We start from the raw sequence: 25,132 nt of genomic DNA, 5'->3' as shown, positions 1-25,132 counted from the left end.
TTTATTTGATGGTATCCAGAGTACGCGTCGAGGAAACACAGTGAGTCGTGTCCTGCTGTGGCGTCGATGATTTGATCGATGTGAGGGAGGGGACATGGATCCTTGGGGCAAACCTTGTTGAGGTCTTTGAAGTCGACGCATAGGCGCCAGGATTTGTCCTTCTTTGGTACCACTACCAGATTTGCCAGCCAATCTGGATGCTTGATATCTCTGATGAATCCGGCCTCGAGTAGCTTGGCTAGCTCTTCCCCCATGGCTTGTCGTTTGGGCTCTGAAAACCGCCTTAGGGTTTGCTTGATAGGTTTGTATCCTTTTAATATATTGAGGCTGTGTTCGGCCAATCTGCGTGGGATGCCCGGCATGTCCGATGGGTGCCAGGCGAAAATGTCCCAATTCTCACGTAAGAAGTCTCGCAGTGCGACGTCCATTGCGGGGCTCAACTATGTCCTGATAGAAGCTATCTTCGTGGGGTCTGTTGGATGGACTTGGAATTCGACTATCTCGTCTGCGGGTTTAAATGAGGTGGACTTGGGCCTCTTGTCGAGTATCACGTCGTCCCTGTCCACGGTGGCATGCAGTGTTGTCAATTCTTCGGCTGCTAGGGCTTCGGATAATGCTTCCAAGGCTAGTGTTGCGGTTTTGTTTTCGGCGCAGAGTGCAACGTCTAGATCACTGGCTAGAGTGATGATTCCATTGGGTCCGGGCATTTTAAGCTTCATGTGCCCGTAATGGGGTATAGCTTGAAAGCTCGTAAACGCGTCCCGCCCTAGAAGGGCGTGGTATCCGCTCTGAAAGGAGCCACTTGGAATGTAATTTCTTCGGACCTGTAATTCTCTAGGGTGCCGAATACCACATCGAGTGTGATTTTACCCGCACACCGTGCTTCCCGACTAGGGATAATTCCCCTGAAGGTTGTGCCGCTTTGTACAATGCGGCTTTTATCAATTTCCATCTTCTTGAGTGTTTCTTCGTAGATCAAGTTTGATCCACTTTCGCCGTCCATGAGTACTTTAGTGAGTCGAAAGCCGTCCACTATTGGGCTAAGAACCAGAGCGGCTGGTGCCCGAACTATCTGGACTTGAGGTTCGTCACTGGCATTGAAAGTTATAGCAGTGTCGTTCCACGGATTTATTTTTTCCACGGCGAATTGTAGCGGGGCTCCGATGAGCTTGCTTGCGCCTATTGTTTGAGGCGAAAGTCTCGAAGACTGTTAGTACCGTATTGTGCTCTTTGGCGGGATGTTGTTCTGCTTTATGGCTTATAAGGAGATCCTCGCCACTTTTTGCTACCTGCCGGAGTATCCAACATGCCCTAAGGCTATGGGTTGGTGTTGTGTCCGGCGTATTGTGGAGTTTACATGGCCCATTGAGCCATTCTTCCAATACGGTTCCACGCCCTAGGGCGGGCTTCGACTTCTTGGGAGTTGTATCGACCGACCTATGAAGGTTCGCCCGTTTAGCTCGAACAAATATTTTGGTGAGAGCCGGGCTATCCCAAAATTATGCTTGGGTTTTCCAGGCGCTTTCCATCACAAAGTACTTTTGTACTATGGTTGCTAAGTCAGCAAGGTGTACTATGTCGTGGTGACTTATAGCATTAAGGATTCCTTTCCGTACAGTTTTCGCAGAAAAGTGAGACTGCGTCCTCCTCGTGACTGTCCTCGACCTTATTTAGCACAAGGAGGAATCTGGCCCAGTAGCGATGTACTGTCTCATGGGGCTCTTGTCTGATATGGGAGAGACGGCTTAAGCATGGATGGGTGTCCGCGGCTGAGTCCGAATTCTGATCCGGCCTAGCGCCTAGGGGCAGGGGAGCCTCCGAGTTCGACAGCTCGGGATCCGGGATGCTGCCCAATTTTTCCGGTCGAATGCCCGATCCTAAGTTCGGGATCTGGGCCAGGTCTTCTCTTGAGCGGGAGTTCGGCTCAGGAGCTCGGTGATCCGGACACGGTTCGTCCTCAAAATAGAGGGGTAATCCATATGTGGTTCCTCCACTACCGCTATCTCATGGGTGGCCGGCGGGGATCTAATGTCCCTTTGGTCGGGTTTAAGCCCAATCTGGTCATAGTCCGTAGCGACTCCCAAAGAGGCGATGCAATCCAAGAGCTCATTAAGGGAGGAGAGCTCTATCGGATCCATCTGTTCGGCAAGCTCCGAATTGATGCGAAGGTTATGCGTGATGACCCAAGAGGCCATCGTTGGCGCGACAGCCAATGGGGCGGCCATAATGAAGCCGCCAAGTCAGAGAGTTTGTCCTACAGCCAGCGCTCCCCCCGAGGTGATGTTGTCCTTAACAACAAGACGAGCCATCGAGCCTTGCAGCGACGACACAGAGGAACTCTCAATGAAAGCACCAATGTCGGTGTCAAAACTGGCGGATCTCGGGTAGGGAGTCCCGATCTGTGTGTCTTAGGCTGATGGTAACAGGAAGCAAGGGACACAATGTTTACCCAGGTTCGGGCCCTCTCGATGGAGGTAAAACCCTACTTCCTGCTTGATTAATATTTAAGATATGAGTAGTACAAGAGTAGATCTACCACGAGATCATAGAGGCTAAACCCTAGAAGCTATCCTATGATGGTATGATGGTAATTGTGATCGGCCTTCTAAGGACCATCCTCTCCGGTTTATATAGACACCAGAGAGGGCTAGGGTTCACATGGAGTCGGTTACAAGGAAGGAAATACAATATCCGAATCGCCAAGCTTGTCTTCCACGCAAAGGAGAGTCCCATCCGGACACGGGACGGAGTCTTGAGTCTTGTATCTTCACGCTCCAATAGTCCGGACGATGTATATAGTCCGGTTGTCCGGATACCCCCTAATCCAGGACTTCCTCAGTCACTCCTGATGGTCTCGAACTCAGCAGCGCCATCTGCTAATATGCATATAGCCGCACATAAGCTTCAACTTAGCATTTGCAAACTAATTCAATTGAATATGAGCACTTGAAACATACCTTGCGCCTTGTCGAGCACTTGTTAATCCGGATATTGTCCTCGTCGACCAGCTGCAGTTTTCGCTTCAGTTCAGAAACTTCGACGACCTGGGCGGTCGCTGCTAACAGTGAAGCCAGATTGTTATCAAAAAGGATAAGTATGTTATTTCATGCAGCTATCTATAGACCCTCTATTCGCCCTCCTTCATTGGCCAAACAGAGTCTCAGGGGCTACTATCTATATATAGGCGGATTTTTTGATGGAAAGCGTCTAAAATACATTACATCGCATACCTTGAAGCCTGTTAGTAGGCTCGTGAAGGCTTCATTCAGTCCGCTCTTAGCGGACTGAACCTTTTCAACCACCGTACCCATTAAGGTACGGTGCTCCTCCAAGACGGATGCACTATCAGCATGTTTGTCGCCTCTGCATTCATAGAGGTCGCTGTCTCCCCCTCCTGTAGAGGGGGTTGCCAATCCGATTTCGGAACTGCTTGGGTCTCTGGGACAGTATCCAGCTGATGGCCGGATGATCCAGGACCCCCGTGGCCGGTCTCCATGGGGGTTGCGCCCCCCATGTTCTCGGCAGCCTTCGGTGCCGCATTGGTCCCCTCTCGCACTTTTTTGGAGTCCGGAGAAATCCTTTGGGACGACACCTCGGGACCGTCCGCCCTACGAGGCGGGGAAGCTCTTGGAGGCATCTCGCTCTCCATCCTCTCTGGCGAAAGATCACCCGATAACGATGATTCTTGAGGACACGGGCCAGACTGGAATATGAAATTTGATATTGTTCTTATAATCTATAAAAATATTAGATGTATATAAGACATCTTAAGGATCTCACGATTTGGCGAGGGGCTTGGTTCGGGGCGGTGCTTGGGGACGGCCTCGGTGCGGAAATCTGAGTCATCTGAGAGGGATATCATTCCCCTCTTGGAAGCCCCCTCCTCTGGATCTATGGAGGCCGCCCGCTTTTTCCCTTTGGGAGGAGGGTTCTTTGCTTCCTTCTCCTCCTCCTCGTCCTCGTCTTCGTCTTCCTCGTGAGAGGAAGGAGCTTCGGTTCCTCCGGACACGGCGTCTGAAGTTTCTTCGGGATGGAGGCCACCTGTGGCCTCCTTAGTCTAATTCTTCTTGTCCTTCTTTGCCGGCGCCTGGTAGGGCGTCGGGACCAGCATCTTCATTAATAAAGGCTTGGCTGGGTTTTCAGGGAGCGGGGCCGGACCCTTAATCTGCTCGGCCTTCTTTATCCAGTCATGTTCAAGAGATGGAATTTTAAAGACCCCTCCCTAATATCGACAAGCTAAGTAGTGTTCGGACATATGATACTTACTGGGGATGCCGGATTATTGCAGTCGAGGCCAGTGTCGTCGGGCATCCATGGACACGTCTTCTGCTTCTTAAAGAGCAGCTTCCCGATCCCTTAGTGCATTGTACCAAAGAAGTGATGCAGGGTCTGTGGCCCCTCCGGATTGAACTCCCACATTTGGAGAGCTCGGCGGATGAGCATCACCTGAATCACATCAACAACGGTGATGTCCTTTTTTTATCATGCTCTTGATACGCTTCTGCAGCATCGACATTTCATCAAGGGAACCCCAATCTAGGCCCTTGTTGGTCCAGGATGCGAGCCGCAACGGAGGTCTAGATCTGAAGGCAGGAGCAGCAGCCCAGTTGGTGCCACCGGGTTCGGTGATATAGAACCACTCCTGCTGCCACACCTTGACAGTATCCACAAATCTCCCTTTGGGCCAGGTAACATGGTTGAGCTTCCTCGCCATGGCGCCGCCGCACTCGGCATGTTGGCCTTCAACCACCTTCTGCTTCACATTAAAAACCTTGAGCCATAAGCCAAAGTGTGGAGAGACGCAGAGAAATGCCTCACACACGATGATAAACACCGGGATGTGGAGGAAGGAATTCGGGGCCAGATTGTGGAAATCCTGCCCGTAGTAGTACATGAGACCTCGGGCGAAGGGGTGAAGGGCGAACCCAAGTCCTCGGAGGGAGTGAGGGATAAAAACCACCCTTTCGTCAGGCTCTGGGGTGGGGATGACCTGCCCTGGGGTTGGAAGCCTGTGTTTGATCTCCACCGTCAGGTACCTCGCCTCCCACAGATCCTGGATGTTCTTCTCTATTACGGAGGAGGCCATCCACTTGCCCTGAAAGCCAGATCCGGCCATTGCTGGAGAACTTGGGGCAGAGGGAAATTTTCAAACTTGGGTGCTGGAGCTCGGGGGATTGAAAGGCAGAGGAAGAACAAGGCGTGAGGTGAACAGATGGGTATTTGTCCTCTTATAGAGGCAGCGAATATCAAGCGCCCCCTCATAAGCCTTAAATCTTGCCTATTCCCAAGGGGACGTGTGAACGGCATGGATGGATTACCCAAAACCCCTATTGATGAGAATCCCGTGATAAGGGGACACGATCTCTTCTTTGACAAGACGTGTCAATGACCATACCTCGGAATGCTAAATGTTTCTATAGAACGATCCAGAATACTAATAAGGCCAGAACATAACATCTCGTCAAAAAAAGTTGCCCGTGGACGTGACTTATTTTAAGTATTGTTGCCTTTTACCGCTTAGGGTTGTATGTATTAAGAAGGGCCGGATACCGCTCTTGTGTGCGGAAAGCTGCTTTGGAGTATTCGGAGAGGGAACTTGCCTTGCAATGTCGAACACAATTTGCGCGCTGGATACATCATCATTGAAGCCTGTTTCAGGGGCTACTGAGGGAGTCCTAGACTAAGGGGTCCTCGGGCGTGCGGGCTATGTGATATGGGCCGGACTAATGGCCGTGAAGATATGAGATTAAAGACCTTTCTCCGTGTCCGGGTGGGGCTCTCCTTCGCGTGGGTGGCAAGCCAGGCCTTCGGCTCATGCACCTTCCTTTGTGTGTAAACCGACTCTGTACAACCCTAGATCCCTCCGATGCCTATATAAACCGGAGGGTTTAGTGCGTAGGGCAATCACAATCATACAAGCTAGGGATCTAGGTTTTAGCTATTATGATCTCGATGTAGATCAACTCTTGTAACCCCTATACTCATCAAAGTCAATCAAGCATGAAGTAGGGTATTACCTCCATTAAGAGGGCCCGAACCTGGGTAAACATCATGTCCCCTATCTCCTTGTTACCTTTGATCCTTAGACGCACAGTTCGGGACCCTCTATCCAAGATCTACCGGTTTTGATACTGACAGCTGCGTCTCCAGCCCGCCCAGAACAAAAAGGCTATTTTCTGTCATGATTTTTTGTAATAGAAGTAGGAGCCCACCACATCTATGATGATACCGTCTTTTGTCACAATTATCGTCATAGAAGTGTCATAAGCATGACAGAAAAAAAATTGTTCGGCCCAAAATGTCACGGATGTGTCTTTTTTTTGTAGTGCTCCTACATGGCCTCCCATCGCTACCTTTACCAAATCACGTTCACACACTTAGCTCTCATCATCAGCACACCATTAATTCACTCCAATCCATCACCCAGATGAACCAGACCTAATACAACTCTAAGCATAGCAAGCATAACAGACATAGCATGGTAAAGATCACAACAGGGGCTCAAGCAACTCCTAACCATGCTAGTAAGGTATTACTATTTACCGTGGCAAAGACAGGTCATGCAGAGAAAATTTGTGTTAGTGTCAAAACTGGCGGATCTTGGGTAGGGGGTCCCGAACTGTGCGTCTAAGGCTAATGGTAACAGGAGGCGGGGGACACGATGTTTACCCAGGTTCGGGCCCTCTCTATGGAGGTAATACCCTACTTCCTGCTTGATTGATCTTGATGATATGATTATTACAAGAGTTGATCTACCACGAGATCGTAGAGGCTAAACCCTGGAAGCTAGCCTATGATTATGATTGTTGTTGTCCTACGGACTAAACACTCCGGTTTATATAGACACCGGAGGGGCTAGGGTTACACAGAGTCGGTTACAGAGAAGGGAATCTACATATCCGAATTGCCGAGCTTGCCTTCCACGCAAAGGAAGTCCCACCCGGACACGGGACGAAGTCTTCAATCTTGTATCTTCATAGTCCATCAGTCCAGCATAAGCATATAGTCCGGCATTCCGAGGACCCCCTAATCCAGGACTCCCTCATTAGCCCCTGAACTAGGCTTCAATGATGATGAGTCCGGAGCGCAGATTGTCTCCAGCGTTGCAAGGCGGGTTCCTTCTCCGAATACTCCAAAGTAGATCTTGAACACAAGAATCGTGTCCGACTCTGCAAAACAAATTCCACATACCACCGTAGAGAGTACAATATTCCACGAGTCTGATCTGCTGACAACTTTTCCATAGCGTGACATCACGCCGTGGCCCGGTCATTATTCGATCCGTTTTCTTAACCTGGTACTACACATCTTGCGAGGCAGTTTTATTGGCACGTCTTGTCAAAGCAAAGATCGTGTCCCCTTATCACGGGATTCTCATTAATATGGGTGTGGGTAACCCAATCGCGCCATTAGCACGGCGCTTGGGGAATAAGCGAGTTTCTAGGGCAAGTGGGGAGGCACATGACTTCTGCCGCCTTTATAAAGAGATAAGGATTCCCTTTTTTTCACCCACGCCTTCTTCCTATGCTCATCCATTCTCGAGCTCCAATGCTCAATCTTTCACCTTCTCCGCAAAAACATCCCGAACATGTCCGGAGCGGGAGGCAAGTGAATGGCCTCCTCCGTTAAGAAGGAGCACATCAAGAAGCTTCGGGAGGCCGGATACTTGTCCAAAGACATCGCGCATCGGCTTCCAGCCGAAGGGTAGATCATTCCTACCCTGAAACCACAGGAAAGGGTAGTTTTCCTCTCCCACTTCGTCTGCGGGCTGGGATTCCCCCTCCACCCATTCGTCCACGGACTAATGTTCTACTATGGGCTGGACTTCCATGATTTGGCCCCCAACTCCATCCTCAACATCTCGGCATTTATCGTCATGTGCGAGGCCTTCCTCCGCATCACACCTCACTTCGGCCTATGGCTGAAGACCTTCAACATGAAGCCAAAGGTGGTGAGCGGCCAACAAGCAGAGTGCGGAGGTGCCATGGTGGGCAAGATGCCCAATGTCACCTGGCCTGAAGGCTCCTTTGTGGAGACTGTGAAGGGGTGGAAATCGGGGTGGTTCTACATCACCGAGCCACGCGACACCAACTGGGCGGTGACCCCCAAATTCCTATCCGGCGTCCCCAAGCGGCTCACCTCCTGGCAAGAGAAGGGCGTAGCCTGGGGCTCAGCGAAAGAACTGACCGGACTCCAGACATGCGTCCAAAATATGATAAGCAAGAAAATCAAGCTCGTCAACGTGGTCCATGTTATGCTCCTCCGCCGGATTCTTCCGTGTTAGAGACAGATTTCCAATCTGTGGGAGTTCGACCCGGCCGATCACCAAACACTGCGAGAGCTCTTCGGCACGACGCACGAAGATGTCTAGAAGGTGCTCTTCAAGGCCAACAAGGTACCACCGCCATAACCGAAGATCGCGGGCTCATCGCAAAACATCGGGCCAATTCGGTAAGTTTTCATATTTGCAAGATATGCCTTTTACTAGCACATCCGCGGGAGGAATCTAAGCCTCCATGCCAATGTTACAGGCCTAGGTAACGATAGCAGAGCAGATTAACTGTCCGGCTCCGCTACCTGAAGATCAGAATCGCCTCTTCTAATGAAGATGTTGTTTCCGGCGCCCTATGAGGTGCCGGAGAATAAGGCCAAGAAGACGGCCACGGGGACCAGAGATGGTCTCCGGCGCAAGGTTGCACCCGACATGACGTCCGAAGACACCAATACGCACTCCTCCATCGAAGACGAGGAGGAGGAGGAGGAAACCCATCCCACCCCTACTGGGGGAAGAAAGAAGAGGAAGGCCGCCACGCATGGGGAGGCCGAGGCGTCCAAGAAGGGAAAAACCTTCCTTCCGGACCATTCCACCGCAGCCACCGACAGCGGCGAGGAGTGGGAACCCAGGGTCAAACCCCTGGCTAAGTCATAAGTATCCGGACACAATAGTATTTCCGGTATGTTTACTTTATCGCTTCTTAATGTGCCAGACGTGCATCTGCAGTTCGGCCAAATCGAACATCGAGATATCCTCCTCTTCGGAGGCATCACTGGACCCATTGGCGATGAACAGCGAGTCTCTTCCGACAGCCTCCACCCCCAAGGCCGCGGATGACACCGAGGTGTTGTCTCAAATGATATCATGCCAAGGGGAGACAGTTCCGGAGACGCCTCCAGGTGAAACCCCAATCGCCGGACACATGGGGGGAAAGACCCCCACGGACTCCGATAATGGGGGTCGAAGCCAGTTTGGCCCCTAGCCAAATACGGCTCCGGAAACCCAAGTGGTTTCGGATTCGGGCAGGCAGCCTCTCCCTAAGGAGGGAGAGCCACCTGCACTGATGTCCTCTATCCATCCAGAGGCACTGGACAGCTTGCTGGAACGCTTCGCGGCGCTTCCATTGATGAAGAACACCGTACTCTTATGAGTACGGTGATTGAGAAGGTCCGGTCCGCCAAAAGCGGATTGACCAAAGCCTGCGCTAGACTTCTAACAGGCTTTGAGGTAAGTAATAAAATTGTGAGATAATATTACAGTGTAGACAGTAGCCCCTGATGCTCTGTTTGGTGTTCAGAAAGAAAAGCCGAATAGAGGATCAAATAATAGTCGCAGGAGTCTAACATAAGATGTCTATGTAAATAAGCAGGCATCGCTGCTGGCCCCTGCCGCTCGTACTGCGGAGGTCTCTGGACTAAAGCAGGACCTGGAGCGGACCGAGGGAGAGCTCGTCCTCATGAAGAGGCAGCTGGAGGAAAGTCAAGGTACGTAATACCCTACCTGTATACTTATGAAGGATAAATGGTTTATGCTGATAAAAGCGTCATGAACTTTTATAGGGGCCACGACCGAAGTGGTGGCCCTTAAGAAGGCGCTGGCTGAGGCCGAAGACAAAGCGGCCAAGGAACGCGCCGTGTGTGAGAAGCAAGAGGCCCGGGTCAGTGAGGTCCAGCAAGAGCTCCAGGATTTCATCCAGAAGTACGAGTCTTTGGAGTGTGACTCTAAGATGCAAGAGTTCGAGCTTGCCAAGGCCCTCCAGAGCGCACAAGACGCCAGAGCCGAAGCCCAGAGGGCCCTCCAGGAGATCCAGGCGGCCAAGAAGATTGCGGCGGGTAAGGCATTTGTTATGCAAAGCAAGCATGTGAAGGTGACATTCTTTTTACTTACCCAAATTTGGAGTTCTCCAGGAGCGTTTGCGGATCTGCCGCGCAGCATATCATATGCCGCAGAGTTCTACCAAGCCAAAGAAGGGAGCTCAATGGAGAAGTTGTTCTGGTCTCAATATCTTGGGACAAAACATCCGATGCCCTTGAGCGACCAGCAGAAGCAACTGGTCGAGCTGCACAACAGCCGAACTGGCCATGAAGGACCTCATAGTCCGGCTATGGCCTGCCGAGCCTACGCCCAGCAGCTACTTCAGACTCGTGAAGCGGCTTGTGAGTGCCTGCCCATGACTTTAAGTCATAAAGAGGTCGGTTTGCATTGAAGGTGTGCGGATGGCCTTTGCCCATGCAATGATGCATTGGGCGAATATGGACGCCATGGCACTGATGATCGAGGGGCCATCGAAGGGCAAGGAGCACCGCCGACCTGAAAAATATTATGATAGTGTGCTGAAGGGATCCCGCCTTGTGGCGGAACAATGTACAAAGGATGTAATCTTTGAATGAATGTATTCATTTTATCATGCAAAATGAAACAAGTTCATTTGTGCAATATAATGCTTGTTGATTTAAAATTTTACCTCATGCGCGGCCATTTATAAAATCTGAGAGTTGGCCAGTCGTCGGCTTCTGGCCCCATGTAACTAGTACAGGGGTGTTCGGGATAAATCTAAACACTATTTATCCAAGTTTTTGGTCCTTTAAGGAGGTGTCTAGCGCAACGAACAAGGCAATCGGACTATACAGCTTTATCACCCTCACTTAGCCATAGAAGTTCTATAATTTTAAATTTTGGCATAGCCCCTCGTATTCAGAAGGCCGAACTTGGGGTGCTATACACGCCTAAATTGGACAAAGACCGATTCCTCGCATACAGCGGAAAAAATCTTTAAGGATTTGAAACCTCTTGAACAGCGACCAGCTCTTGCCGCATCATGACAGTTGGTTTTTAGCTTTCTCTACTGAGGTGCTCGTCCAGAAGAACCAGGACACAATCGCAGTAGTTCTCCCTTTACTACCCTAGCCGATATAGCGGAACGTAGGGTAGCAAGCACAGGAGCCGGGCAACCCAACTATTGACCCAAGACATGATTCAGAGCTGATGCATATGATGCTATAAGTTCGGGTGCCGCACTATTAAAAGTGTTCGGACTTTCTTGCCCTGTTATGGGGTACACTAAAGCCCCTGGTGAACTAAACGTACCAGAATGTACGCGTGCGATTTGTAATAAATAAACAGTCAAGGAAAAAACTTAAGTAATAAGCTGACGCTACAAATTATTTTCCATTGTTATTTGATTAATACGTCAAGGCATATGTTTACAAGTAGTGCGATAAGCAAATAGGGCTATTTGACATGCCCTAACCAAGAGCGAGCTGCATGTGGGTATGTAAAACAGGTATAGCGATCGTTAGCAGAGATCACCTGGGGATTCCTTTGTACATCAAAGCTCCTTGCTTCCTTGGTGTATCCATCCCGTGATGGGTCCAATGATCACGTTATCGGAAGACCCTCCAGAAGAGAAGAACCTGAAAGAAAGAAAAAGGTGAAGATATGCGGATTCCGGGGCGGTTGAGCAGCGTTGTGGACCGCGGTCTAGCTGTGCCTCCATCTATGCCCATATGGTATTTTAAGTGCGTAATTATGTACGCGCGGCACAAATTTTGTCGCTTGATTGGGACTAGGACGGAGGCCCAATTGCTAAGTGAGCTCTGGACGGGCCGGACGATCCTGTTGCAGAGTAGTTCGGACTCGCTTGATGGTGTCCGGGGGCTTTATTGTCGAATTGAGGGTTTGTCTAAGGAGGCTGCTCTGTACTTCTGCTTCAAGGGCCGTGGTGTGCTCCTCCGTATGGAGGGAGCGCTCTGTATTTCCATTGACTGTTACAACACCGCGAGGTCCGAACATCTTGAGCTTGAGGTAGGCATAGTGTGGCACCGCATTGAATCGAGCGAATGCGGTTCGTCCAAGCAGTGCATGATAACCACTACGGAAGGGGACGATATCGAAGATTAAATCCTCGCTTAGGAAGTTTTCCGGGGATCCGAAGAACACTTCCAGTGTGATTGAGCCTATACAACAGGCCTCTACACCTGGTATGACACCTTTGAAGGTGGTTTTGGTGGGTTTGATCCTTGAGGGATCGATGCCCATTTTGCACACTGTATCCCGATAAAGAAGGTTCAGGCTGCTGCCAACGTCCATGAGGACTCATGTGAGGTGGAATCCATCAATAATAGGGTCAAGGACCAGTGCGGCTGAGCCGCCATGACGAATACTGGTCGGATGGTCCCTGCGATCAAAGGTGATCGGACAGGAAGACCATGGATTGAACTTTGGGGCGACTGGCTTCATCGCGTAGACGACCCTTATTGTGCGCTTCCGCTCCTGCTTGGGAATATGGGTGGCGTATATCATATTTACCGTTTTGACTTGGGGGGCGGGGAATTTCTTCTGTCCACCTGTGTTCGGTGGCCGGGGCTCCTCGTCGTCATCACTATGTGACCCCTTTTCCTTGTTTTCGGCATTTAGTTTGCCGGCCTATTTAGATACCCAACATTCTCTGTTGGTATGGTTGGCTGGTTTATCGGGGGTGCCGTGGATTTGACATGGACGATCGAGTATGCGGTCCAGACTGGATGGGCCCGGATTGTTTCTTTTAAATGGCTTTTCCTTTGACCGGACTTGGAGCCACTGAATCCAGCATTGACGGTCGTGTCTTCGGCGTTATCGCCATTATTGCGACGCTTGTGTCTATTGCGTCGGGGCTTGCCGTTGCTATCTCTGGCGTTTGAAGTGCCAGGATTTCTTGATGTGCTGTTGCTACGAGCCAACCAGCTATCCTTGCCCGCACAAAAGCGGGTCATGAGTGTCGTAAGGGCTGCCATGAACTTCGGATTCTCTTGGCCGAGGTGTCGTGCGAGCCACTCATCACGGATGTTATGCTTAAAGGCCGCTAGGGCTTCGGCATCCGGACAGTCAACGATTTGGTTCTTTTTAGTTAAGAACCGAGTCCAGAATTTCCTGGCTGACTCTCCGTGCTGTTGGGTTATGTGACTTAAGTCATCAGCGTCCGATGATCGCACATAAGTGCCCTGAAAGTTGTCAAGGAATGCGTCTTCTAGGTTCTCCCAACTGCCAATGGAGTTTCCCGGCAGACTATTCAGCCAGTGCCGAGCTGGTCCCTTGAGTTTTAGTGAGAGGTACTTGATGGCATGGAGATCATCGCTGCAGGCCATGTGAATGTGGAGAAGGAAATCATCAATCCATACCGCGGGGTCTGTTGTCTCATCATATGGTTCGATGTTTACGGGTTAAAACCCTTCTGGGAATTCATGCTCCATTACTTCGTCAGTGAAGCATAGGGGGTGTGCGGCACCTCTATGCCGGGCTACATCACGATGCAGTTCGGATGAATCTGGTCTGTTGTATTCAGCCCGAACGGATTTGTATTTAGTATATCTGGCATGGCGGTCATCGTCACGTGTTGGGGCGCGCCCCCGCGATCCGTAGATCGATCTTGACTATCCTGCTTTGTTTTCCAATTCATCTCGCAGGTCATGCGTGTAGCCCCGGGCCTTCGTGTTTCTGTTTGTTTGGCGACGGGGTACGGGCTAGTGTTTGGACTGATACGCCGCTTTGTCTCCTCCACGAGGTGGTCGGTCAGCCGCACCCTGCACTGGTAGTATAGGCTCTAGTGCCTCGTCCTCGAATTGAGGTAACAACCTGCGCCTCGGGTAACTTTTGGTTGGGCGCTCGAGTCCGTATTCCTCGGCCGCCAGGACCTTAGTACATCTATCAGTGAGCAGATCTTGATCAGCTTGAAGCTACCGCTGTTTTTTCTTCAGGCTCATTGCAGTGGCTATAAGCCGGTGCTTGAAGCTCTCCTGCTCGACGGGATCCTCAGGCACAGTAAATTGTTCGTCACCGAGGCTCACCTCGTCTTCGGAGAGGAACATGTAATTGTCATCCTCCGAGTCTTCATTCATGGCGTGTTCATCGGGGCTAGCTTGCCCGTCCTCCTGCTCGGCCTATTCGAAGCTTGGCTGGGCGGAATAGTTTTCGTCTTCGGCATCATCCCGAGTGCTATTGTCTCTTGTGCCGGTATCGTTGTTTCTACCCTGGCGTGGTTTAGAGCGGCGCTGCTAATGTCGGCGCTTCGGCTGTTTCTCATGAGGATTATCCTCCGTTGCATCCTTTTGATCCTCGCCATTGTTTTCTTTGGGTGTGTCCACCATATATATGTCATATGATGAGGTGGTTGTCTAGCGCCCTGTGGGCGGTGGTTCCTGTTCTTCGCCGGCATCGTCGCCCATACCGTCGATGTCTTCAGAGTCGAAATCAAGCATGTTGGTTAAGTCGTCGACAGTGGCTATTAAGTGGGTGGTGGGTGGGTAACGAATTTCTTCGTTGTCTGCTTCCCACTCAAGCCGGACATAGTTCGGCCAAGACACTACTAGGAAAAGGCATGCTAGTGGCACACCAGTTTTGCCTACTAATGGCGCACTACTGGTGCGCCACTAGCATCACACCATTAGAATTAAATTCTAATGGCGCACCTCTGGTGCGCCATTAGTATCTGGTTCTAATGGCGCACCAAGTGCGCCATTAGTATAGCCCACAGTGCGCCATTAGAATGCCTCCCAGGGGGCCATATGTACCCATGTGCTTTGGCTTACTAATGGCGCACCAGTGGGTGATGCGCCATTAGTGTGATTATAACAGTGCGCCATTAGTGTCTTGTGTGGTGCGCCATTAGTATTAATATTAGGTTTTTTTGTTTTTTCTGATTTTTTCACAGGTTACAAAATATATTATTTGATAGAATATAGACAGTACCACACAGCAACAGCAGATTCATCGAATACAATAGAAGGTAAGTCTCAGAATACAATTCATCATATTAGTCTCCGAATACAAAAGACCGAACGAAGATAGAACATTACAAGTCTCGGAGACCGCGAGTAGCGAGTTTGTCTTCACATTACAAGTCGATATCGATCATCTAAACTACCATCACATAGAAGAGAGCTGCGGTCATCACGATGAGCATCATCGCGATGAAACTGGTCTTCACCCGATTCCTCCAACGCTCCCTCCTCTCTCCCGCTAGATAGCGGGCGTATCTAGATTCCGCCTCCGCCCTAGTGATGTACCCTTTGTAACTATTACCGCTGAAACGGTGAACCTATCTCCGACACTCCTCCCAGTCGTCGTAGACTCCGAGAACCTTACCCTTGTACACGACATACGACGGCATCTCTATGCACAAGCCAGACAACAGACAATACATAAGCAATATATAAGTATGCAACAAAAGGATCGGAAGAGAAAAGCAAGACATTAATAGCACGATTCATGGTCCTACTAATAAATAGCATCTATTACATCTAAGTTGAACGACTGTCCAAACCAAAGAGACATACAAGTTCATTAAAGTTTAATTACAACATGAGCTAATCGATGTTTCAGAACTACAAATAGCATCACTACTTTCGACTCGACTCATGGGACCGGAGCGTGGATGAAGCCGCCGTCTTTCGTGATGGTCATGAAGTCGCGGGCGTTGTCAGCCTGCATTTGAAGTGTTGTGTCTATCTCACTGTTGGACGGTTGCTCTCTGAGGTAGAACTGCCCCGAGGTACGAAGGACATCTTGATGGATGATTTCTGCAAACTCCGACTGGATGCGAAAGAATTCTTGTCGGAGGTCCGCGTCCTGGATTGCCGCCAAGCTTGCGGCCCAATCTTTGACATTATTTGGTAGCAGAAGGTGATTATGGTCCCGTACGATCGCCCTCATGTGATGGAGGGCGTAGTAGGCATCCTTCTGACCGCCAGGCGGCTGCTTGACGCAGGGGAACGTCGTATTGTGGGTGAACACGTGCCTGCCGTACCTACGAACTGGCCTCTTAAAGGTGCCTCCAGATGTGGCGTAGCCGGGGAGAGCATCATCAAGAACTTTCTTGATATTTGTGTAGTCTATCTTGGAGTCACGGTCCGGGTCGAAATACGTGGCCGTGGAATATTTCGGGCTTAAGAGGATGAGTGTGCAATGTGTGTCACTGCACAGAACACGGAATGTTAGAAAAAAAAGAACGATCGAAATCTAAGAAATCATATGTTACGGGGCGGTGAGGGGATGACTTACTCGGGAAAGTAAGGCACGAGGAAGTTATCCTTATCTGGGTTTGCCAGAATGACGCCTTCGAGGTGTGAACTTGCGACTTGCCGGTCCCCAGCGCTGCCCAAGATCTTGGCACGCATGTAGAAGGGGTCGACTATCACGATGTCCGGGGTCTTGTCTCGAATGATCCGCATCTCCATACTCAGCGAAAACAGCCGAACGAAGGTGTAGTCCAGCGGATGAAGATTAAACATAGCAAAGATGTCATCAAACCGCAGGACGATCGTACCCCCGATGGCGCCATCCACAAAGCCCTTGCCCTCTGGCACCTTGGCCACGAAAACCGGGTATGCCACATCTTTCTGGGAGAGACGCCGCTTCTCCAAAGATAGAACGCTGTCATGCAAACTCCGCATAGCATCAGTTGCAGCATTGAGCATATTTGTCGGTAGCATCACCCTACCCACCACATGCACCCTCCTCGAGATATCCTAAGGTGAAGGTGGCCCGTCCTGAGCACGGATCGTACTCGGTGCCGGCTGGCTCGCACCGGCGCCCTTGGCAGTCTTTCGTTTCCGTCCCTTCTTCTTGATCTGCTGTAATGGGACCGAGTTCTGCTCACAGACCGCCTTCTTGAGCGTGTTGGGGCTGATAATATTTCGCACCTCAGCTATCTAAGGCTCGGTGAAGGCGGGAGCTGGAGGCGTCTCCTGAGAACTGAACGCCAGACGACGCCTGTTGCAATTGGATTTCTCCGCCATACCAGCTAGATCGCGGTCGTCTTGGTTGGGTTCTTGAGAAGGAGGCCCGCCGAACTCGTCACTGTACCCATGTTCGGCAAAGTACTTCCCGACATTGGTAAATGTACCGCCGTCGTTGTCGTCGTCGTCCGGATCCTGTGCCATATGCATGTCCGGATCCTGTGCCATAGGGATGTCCGGCATGTCCGGTAGCGTTGCGGCGTTCTTGCCATGGCGCGGCGCCGGCACGACTGGCGGTCTTGTCTGTGGGGTGGTGTCCCCCGCCCCCAAACAAATCTGGCTCTTCGGCCAAAGCAGGGGCCAGCTTAGGCAGGCGCTGAGGGTCATCAGATCTTCTTCGTCGGCCCCGGTGGGTTGAATCGGAGGTAACAACTCGTCGTAGCCTGGCAGCACCTGAACCAGTTGAACCCTATACATTGTGGGTGGCATCGGTTTACCGTGGAACACGAGGTTGCCCGGTTGAATGACATTGCCCTTGGCGACATCGACCAACTCGTCGTTCACGAAGTGCAGGAGAGTGCACGGAACATCGGCGGCGCCCTGTGAAAACATGTAGGGTGTCAGGGATGCCCAGTCAAAGGCAAAAGGAGATGAAGTCCTCGGCCGAGAGGCTTAATTAGTTACCATGATGATGGCGTCGAGCTCGGCTAATGTCGAGGCACCGCCAACAGCGGGCGTGCAACTGACGGAGGGGCCGCTTGCTGGCGAGGTGCCGGCCAGCGTACACCCGGGTGCATTAAGCTCCAATGCCCATGCCGGCGCCGGAGACACCAATACCGCCGCCGCCGATGACACCAATGGCGCCGCCAGAGACACCAATGGCGCCGCCTGCGTGTTGTGCGAGTTGCTGGCCGTGAAGCTGGGAATCGGGGGCGGCCCCTGTTGGCCACCCGCAATCCACGTCGTCAGCCCAAGAATCAAGGTAGGCTTAATGCCGGTGAGCATCGTCCCTAGTTGTACTTGCACTTGCTCTTGGATAATCTCCGGAATCCGCGCCACTTGTGCCTTGAGTTCTTCAACCTCGCGCAACTGGCTTTCCGAGCCTGTCTTTTTCTCCTTTCGCCCACCAGCGGTATAGTATGACGACCATTTTGTGGACAAGCCTTTGCCGGCCACACGACCTGCTGACGTCGGCTTACTGAGCTTATCCTTGTTTTTCATTACGTTCAACGCCCTATTTAGAGTGCTGTCCCAAGCAGGGGTGCTCTGAGACGACCCCGCGCTACTGCTTTCAGTCTCCTTCGCCAGAACAAGCTCAAGCGCCCTGGTCTTCGGATCCGTGGTAAGCTCCTTTGTTATCGGGTCCTCCTTGTACCGGGCCCTGACAAAGTTCCTGGTCTGCTTGTCACCGCTGTATTTCTCGAAGCGGGGCGGTAGGCCTTGCTCGGCACGCTCCGCGTCCTCCTTGTCCCATATAGGCTCCGCCACTCTGTAACCGCCGGGACCGAGTTTGTGTTCCCCTAAGTTCAACTCCCGCATTTCTTTCCCCCACTGACTTGATTCGGAGGTTGCACTGCTCTCGCACTTGATCTTGAACTCCTTGTAGTCATCTTCGCTGATCGAAGGATTTTTCGCCTTGATCTTCTCATAACTATCACCTTTCTCAATCATTCTCTTCACCGCGCTTCTCCAAGTAGACAGGGCCGTGCTCATCCTCGTGAGGGCGGCACTGTTCACTTTATTCCCTGAGAGGCGTGTGTTTTCAAATTCGGCGGGGAACTTGTATCGTTCGTGCAGCTTCGTGAAGAGGAGGTTGCGCAAATTCCCTCGGTCCTTATGCCTAAGGTTCTCGGTGTTGATCGAGACGGTGCTCCGGAGAATGCACCCGAGCTGAACCGAGTACCCCTTGACTATATGTTTGGGCTCCGTTGGATGCCCGTCGGAGTCCACTTGAGTAAATTCCTCCTTGAGGGTGCGGAGCGCATTCGGGCGCCGGTCCTTCCGTTGCTTCTTCGGTTGGCTGCCATCTGTGCGTGCGCCGCCATCATCAGTGGTGGCATCCTCGGCGGCACCATCAGTGGTGTCATCCCCGACGCCACTAGGGGTTGTGTAGTCAGGATCGGTGTCTTCCGCGGCGTCCTCATAGCGGTGAGGTTGTTCCTCCATCTCCTGGGACAGCTCCCAGAATTGCTTGCCGCCCGAACCGCCGGCCTCATCGTTGTTGGCCATGTTTCGCTCTAAATAGGAAAAAAGTTTGGTCAAAAAGTTGGTTATTGTCAAGGAACAAGATCATGGTCTCATCATTTAGGGTTTGTCGACACCGAGGCATCCTAAAAGCTAATCTTTTATCATTTAGGGTTTGTCGACGCTGAGGCACCCTAAAAGCCTAAGCGTACATCATTTAGGTTCTCATCGACATTGAGGCACCCTATAGAAGCCAAGGTTTCATCATTTAGGGTTTGTCGACACCGAGGCACCCTAAATGCTAAGTTAAGTTTTCATCATTTAGGGTTTATCGATGCCGAGGCACCCTAGGTTGGGCCTAATCACTTGGCACTAATCACTTGGCTCTATTGCCACCTATGTTGGGTTTATCATCTAGGGTTTGTTGATGCTAAGGAGAATTCTAAGTTGGGCCTAATCACTTGGCTCTATTGCCACCTATGGTTTAGTGCAGCAAGAATGGCGGGGTTGTTGACCCCACTTAACTAAGTACTAAGATACCCCGGCCCATGCATTAGTCGCAAGTACCCCATATGTCCTATTTTTAGCAAAGTCATGCTAAAATTCACGGAAAATTTCAGCATGACCTTTGCTGAAAATAGGACATATGGAGTACCCGAATTTGCCGGAACGGAAGTTAATCGACATTCCGGCAAACTCAAGGGCCTCTCGGGGTACCTGCAAAATCATTATCCCCGCGTAATGAAGTCGCCAATGGGTCATTTCAGAAGATCACAAGTAGCATCATCACAAGTACAACATCATCACAAGTACAGCAGCAACAGCAGTGATACATGCATAACAGCAGCAGTAGCAGGTTTATTCTTCTTCTTCATAAACATTAGTTGGTGTGGGTGACTCTATCTGCCCTCTAATTACTCATTCAACTTAACAGGACAACCCACAAGCATTGTTTTGATTCCAACAGCTGTTGTAAAATACATCCAGCAAAGGTGCTCTAAAATAAGAAATACTACCCCCCAAATCTTTAGCTCAATTCTGAAAATACATGGTTTCTAGTTACAATACTACCCCCCAACAGTCAAAATTTCAAAACACACACTTACTTTCAACTATAAACAAAACTGACTTGCTGTTAATGAACAGTGGCTAAAGATATATAAAACTCCATTGCAAATGTGCCATGTTAATAAAACAACTCATGGAAGTAAACTACTAGTAGGCTCAAAAGTCAAGTAAACTGAAGATTATGACAGGTTGCAAACACAGGACCATGTCATTATCATGGCAGTCCACTATATATTTTTATGACAAAATACATCATTATCAGGGCACATTATGGCCATTTTCTTACATGATGCTAACTGTACCTAACTAAACATATTTCTCACCTTGGAGGTGTTGCTACTGCTGCACTGTCTGAACTTCACTTCCTTTACCTCCTTGGGAACCTGAAATATGCAGATGTGAGAAAGGTTCTAATTTGTATATGATGATTCTAAGAAAAGGGAAAAGGTGTATCAAGAACAGATTCACATGTCTGGCTGTTAGCCATTACAAACTTAAATTTATCTATTTCTATATCTCACAAACTATCATAAATGAATAATAGTACACTTAGGAGCTCACTGAAAAGCAATGACATATTCATGATCTAGTTTAGCAGCAGGTTGCAAATACTTAACTGTCTAGAACATCACAGCATGCATAGTAATAAGAATAATGTAAACATTTGGCTTAGTTATAAGCATAGTATACTTCTTATAAACTGAAAGTGGAACTACTCACAATGAAGAAGTATTAGCAGATAGTTTGTCAACTCATGAAATAACATTTTTTCAGCCCAAAATGGATGCCATTTTATAACATTGCATAGCATTAGTCAGACAGAGCTGAGCCTTTCACCACTATATAATATTGCCATATAAAATTACAAATTTAAGTAAGCTGGAATTTTTTTTGTATGAAACCTAGTCAATGTGACAATATATAAACTACTGATCTACTAGTTATCAAGTTGAGAAATTGACCGCATATAAGCAAAAGCAATATCAGACTTGACTAGAGATACTTGTAAAGTTGTAAGTTATATCTTACCAGTGTGCTAACGGAAATTGTACTAATTAGGGTTCTTATTATGTTCTGGTATATAAATTCTTCTCAATTACTTAGGAAAATTAGTGAATGTCTTACAAATTACAGAGGGAGTTAATACTTTCAGTTTCATAAGAAAAAATTCATCAATTAAAGCCCATGCAGCAATATAAATTGTAAAACATCATATATATTCCCATGGACACATCTAGTAGGAGATAATGCTACATCACCTTTTCAGTCATCACATCATACTAGCATGTCTCACCAAACAGCCATGTAACTACTACAACATGTAGCTCCTCATCATCTTCCTACTATGCATCATCTTCCTACTATACTTGCTACTCATCTTCAGAACCAAACAGCAGCAAAAACAGTTGAAGAGAGGCTCACTAGAGGACACTAAAATTTGCTAACCCTAGAACACGGGGGAAGAGGGCTGTGGTACTCGCGGGAGGTAGCCTAGGGGGAAGGAGGGGAAGGGGGGAGAGGTGAGGAATCACCTGTGGGATAACGGCAGGCTGCCGTAGGAGGGTGCCAGCGGTGGTGGGCGGCGGCGTGTCGAGGAGGAGGCGGCGCGTCGAGGAGGAGGCAGCACGTCGAGGAGGAGGCGACGCGTCAAGGAGGACGCGCGTCGAGGAGGAGGTGGCGTGTCGAGCTTGCCACCCACCTTGGAGCCGGAACCCTAGGGCATGCAGGCGTGGCGGATGGAGGGGACGGAGGGGATGGAGGGGGCGGTGCTCGCGGGGGAGGCGGGGCTCGGGGGGGAGGCGGCGCTCAAGGGGGAGGAAGGGGAGAGGGAGGCGGCAGGGGCGCGTGGGCGGCTGCGGCGGATGGAGGCGGCGGACGGCGGGGGCGCGTGGGCGGCTGCAGCGGCAGCGTACGGTTGGGGTCGATAGAGGGGAATCTGGCGAGGGAGGGAGGGAGGACACAGTGCGAGGGCAGTAGGTGGAGTGGGGGAGGGTTCTAATGGCGCACCTCCCCCTCGTAAGCCATAAGTATGACTATTCTAATGGCGCACCTCCCCTCGGTGCGCCATTAGAATTTTGTTTTAATCTAGCCCGACTTGTCAGATTATATACCACCTAACCCTATCTACATCAGAACCTGCCCACTAGCCCGACTGGTCAGCACGTAGCACACACACCAGGAGGTCCTGGGTTTGATTCCCAGGCTCCCCAATTTTTATTTTTATGCATTTAAAATGCTATTTGATATTTATTTGTGTTTAAATATGTTCAAACTTGTTTAAATCATAACAGTAATATTTTTTATAAAAACAATAATATTTTTTTAAAAAAAATATGTTCAAATTTGTTATTTGAAAAAATTTATGAATATGAAAAAATATTCATATGGGGGGAGGGTGCGGGTGGTCGTCGATGGCGGTGGAGTGGGGGAGAGTGCGGGCCGGGGATCGGCGACGGCGGCCGGTGGAGCGGGGGAGGGTGAGGTGGGTCGGCGGCGGCGGTGGAGTGGGGGAGGGTGCGGGGGGTCGGCGGTGGCGGCCGGTGGAGCGGGGGAGATGGTGCGGGGGGTGCTCGGCAGTGAGGAGGACCGGATCTGGCGAGGTGGGATAGCGATCGAGATGGAGGGGGATCGAGATCGAGTGTCCATGAAATTTAAAAACATTCATGAGTTCAAAAAGTGCCCATGAAATACAATCGAGAAATGAAGGCTAGAATTTAAATACAATCGATCTTAGCTAGCTATATGTTCACAATCTTCTTGCCCTTATTTTTCGTAAATGGAGTTCTTCTCTTGAACGGACGTCCTTTAGGTAGGGTGGTCCTGCTTCTTCTTGTGGTGTATGCTGATACTTCATCGTCGTCGTCACGTCCCATCTTCGGGTCGCCGTACTTGTCGAAGTCTTGCTCATTGGCGACTCCATCCATTCCGATGATCTTCCTTTTGCCTCTCCTCACGACAACACGACTGGGCTTTGGTGGGTCGGTAATGAAGAAGCATTGGTCCACTTGGGAAGCCAGTATCCATGGCTCATTTTTCGCGGTGATGTTTGCGCCCGCGGTCTTGGATTTGGCTTCGGGTATAACCATGGTGGTGAAATACCGGTCTTCTTTTATGACGCTCTTGGCCCATCTGACACGGAACATCGGGACCTTCTCTCCAGCGTAGCTCAGCTCCCAGATCTCCTCGATCCTTCCGTAGTATCTGTCCTTGTCGTTACCGGTGTAGGATTCCATCGTTACCCCGGAGTTCTGATAACCATCGCTCTTCATGTCCTTGTCCTCGGTGTAGAATGTGTAGCCGTTGATATCGTACGCCTCATAGGTCATCAGGTTGTGCTCGGCGCCCTGTGACAAGGCGAATATGAGTTGTTCTTCCGCGGAAGAATCCTCATGTAAAGGGTACGACAGAAGCTTCTGCTTGAACCAACGCGTGAAACATGAGTTGTGCTCTTTGATTATATCTCCGTCCGTCCTCTGTTGGCCTCGGTCATTGTACGTCTTCTCAATAAAGGTTTTGTGCTCTACCACCCAAGGATCGACCACGTCTATGTGTTGTAGCGCGACTAGGTTTGCTCTTTCAAAGTCGGCGAGTCGACCCTCGAAGTCGACATGCATTTCGCGGCGACCCTCACGGTGACCCCATCCAGCGAGCCTGCCGAGGTGCCTGTTGACGGGCAGACCAACGGGGTCCTCGATGCCTAGATAATTCGTGCAGTAGGAGATGCACTCTTCGGTCAGAAAGCCCCTGGCTATGCTTCCTTCTGGACGTGACATGTTGCGAACGTATCCTTTGATGACACCATTCATCCTTTCGAACGGCATCATGCTGTGCAGGAACGTCGGCCCGAGTTGGATGATATCCTCCACGATATGGACCAGCAGATGCACCATAACGTCGAAGAATGCGGGCGGGAAGTACATCTCAAGCTCGCATAGTATCACCATGATCTCTTCCTGTAGCCTTCTGAGTTGCCTCACGCCAACCGACTTCCGAGAGATGACGTCGAAAAAGTTGCATAGGCCAAATAGCGTTTCACGGACGTGCGCGTCCATGATCCCACGGATTGCAACTGGAAGTATCTGCGTCATCAGCACGTGACAGTCGTGAGACTTCATCCTGCTGAACTTCTGCTTCGATGGGTCTAGGTATCTGCTTATCTTCCCCGTGTAACCGTAAGGAAGTTTTACTCCTACGAGGCAGGTGAAAAACTGATCGATCTCCTCCTGACTTAGAGTGAAGCACGCGGGAGGGTAGTCATTTCCGGTCTTCTTGGCCTTTTTGCCTTTGCGACGACTTTCCGTGTCCTGCTTCGCCTCATCATTATCATGATCATTAGCGTGAAGCTCCTCCCTGATGCCCATTGATTTCAAGTTTGCCCTTGTTTTCGGCTCATCTTTGGTCCTCTCTGGCATGTTGAGCAGGGTACCAAGCAGACTCTCGCACACATTCTTCGTGATATGCATGACATCAAGGCTGTGAGGCACACAGTGGATCTTCTAGTATGGCAAGTCCCAGAAAACAGACCTCGTTTTCCGTACCTTCAGCAGCGGCTCTGGCGCCTTTCGCTTCTTTCCCGGCTCTGGCGCCTTTTGCTTCTTTCCTGGCAGTGGGCAATCATTCCAATTTTTCAACAGATGGTCTATTTCCTCGCCGCTCCTCGTACGCGGGCGTCTTCGGGGTTCGGTTTCACCATCGAACAGATCCTTGCGTTTCCTCCACAGGTCATCGTTGCGAAGCCACCTTCGATGTCCCATGAACACGGTTTTCGAAGACCCGGGATCTCTATCTAGATGGTGATACGTTGTGTCATCCATGCACCTGACGCATCCAGAAAATCCGTGGACCACCTGCCCCGTGAGATATCCGTAACCGAGATAGTCGTGCACCGTCGTGA

Source organism: Triticum aestivum, chromosome 2B (genome assembly GCF_018294505.1).
Source record: "Triticum aestivum cultivar Chinese Spring chromosome 2B, IWGSC CS RefSeq v2.1, whole genome shotgun sequence".
NCBI classification, from domain to species: Eukaryota; Viridiplantae; Streptophyta; class Magnoliopsida; order Poales; family Poaceae; genus Triticum; species Triticum aestivum.
Note: the sequence above shows the minus strand (reverse complement) of the source record.